This window comes from Pteropus vampyrus, unplaced genomic scaffold (assembly GCF_000151845.1).
Source record: "Pteropus vampyrus isolate Shadow unplaced genomic scaffold, Pvam_2.0 Scaffold26, whole genome shotgun sequence".
Classification (NCBI taxonomy): domain Eukaryota; kingdom Metazoa; phylum Chordata; class Mammalia; order Chiroptera; family Pteropodidae; genus Pteropus; species Pteropus vampyrus.
In genome coordinates, this window is record NW_011888807.1 from 10880524 (window position 1) to 10882669 (window position 2146).

Here is a 2146-nt window from a genome sequence, read left to right on the forward strand (position 1 = left end):
AGAAGAGATAGTTGATTACCAGCCATGATTTTCTTTCAGACCAATGCCATTTCGAGCCAAAAGGAAGGAAGAGAAAAAGCAAGCTTAGTGCAAGGAGCTCTGTCAATAATGAGGTGGTGAGGAAGTGGCAAACAACATTTCCAGTCATATTCTATTGAGTCTAACTGAGTCACAAACATGCATGTTGCTGTCATGGTCTGAGAAATGTAGTAAATAGCTATAACTATATTTTTATACAGAAATCAAGGAAGAGCTTGAACTAAGAAGATATGGTGATGAGTAGAATCTGTTAGTGGAAGGAAGGAAGGAAGGAAGGAAGGAAGGAAGGAAGGAAGGAAGGAAGGAAGGAAGGAAGGAAGGAAAAGGAAAGGAATGGAAGGGAAGGAATGGAAAGGAAAAATAATAGGAATATATGTGAATGGAGATAACATTTCTCCATCACAAATAGATTTATTTGTCATGAAATTGAGCTATATATTTGCAATTATGATGCAAATCATTACATTCTGTTTTTGGTGATACACACATGAAAACTCCTTTTTTTCAGTGAATTTTACATGGTTAGAGAAAGGCAACTTAGTGCAACTTCTTGATTTGTCAGTCAAATTACCTAAATTTTGATCCCAGTTTGTCCTCTGTGAAGCTATCAGCAAGCCATTTAATCTTGGTACACTTCAGTATCCACCTCCACAAAATGAAAGGCTGGATTTAAATTATTGCCATGGTACATTTTAAAGTTAAAGTTATGTGAGTCTAAGCCTTATCTTTTTGTAAATATATAGCTGAAGATCGTATGACACTAATTTAAAATCTAGTTAAAGCTTTGTATATTTCAAGATATCCAGTTATTTATTATTGACACATAGTACAGATAGCATAACTGTTTAACTTTTTTCTATTTTATCTGCTGAAAATAAATGTCACAGTAAATTGTAATAGCCTGTATTCATATCAACTATCTTCTGATAATTTTCTGTCAGTTGCTTTATTGAAAATAAAGATCAACTGTTAACTCTAAGAACAAAAAGACATATTTTTTCAGTGCAGAATTATAATTTGCACTAATATTCCACACATTTTTCACTTTACAGTCTTTAAAAAGTCATACTGTTTATCATATTAATTTAGAAAGCATATATATGGTACCAAACATTATTTTATAGTTTTCTCGTTCTTTATATGTCTTTTATTGCCCTACTGGATCAGTCCTATACTAACCTACAGTATATTTCTGTTCAAATAGTTGAACTATATTTGTGAACTATGGCATATGTTTTTATTTTCAATGCCTTTTAATTTCAAACTGAATTTTAACATATAAATAATCATATACATATGCAATCACTACATATTATATATTATATTACATATAACATATATTTTAAAATAAGGTACAAAAGTACATAAGTTTTTGGTTCAATACTTATTTAGAAAACAAATGCTGAATAATCACCATTTGATTATGTCAAGGGTTATTTGTCATTTTAACAGAAACATAACTCATATTCTGGATTTTTCTTTAGTATCTTTGTAGAATATGTTGAATTTTATTTTTTAAGTTTTTGTAAATATAAAGTATTTGAAGAATTACTAAAAGGTGTTTCATTTTTCAAAAGCACCTTGAGTATATGTTGTCAATTTTTTATATGTGAAGTATCAAATCATCAAATGGAATGTGTTATCATCTAATCATAATATCCATCTTAGTGAAAATGGATAGTCAATGCTCAATTTAAAATGGCTTTACAGCTGATCTCTCATAAGAGTATTATGACATACTCCTAATTCTTTCTAAACCTAATATTTTTTAGAGATTATTTATTAATAGTTCTAGAGGGTATAGCCTTTCTTCAGCAAAGTGTCATGACTGAAAGAATAACACAAATGAGAAGACTATTGAATGTATATTGCTTTTTCTTTCTGCCATCTACCTTATTCTTCAGCACATGAAATTGAAACATCATTTACATTTCTCAGTTCAAATGCAAATGGTATGTTGGACATATGGTATGATAGCAAATTTGGCAGTCAGTACAGAGATGGAGTGTTAATGGATTTAAGCTTAAGTGCCTGAAATTTGTGTGGAAGGTCAAATATTAAATTAGGTTTTCTCAAAACAAGTGGTAAGTTCTCTGATTAGTAAAAT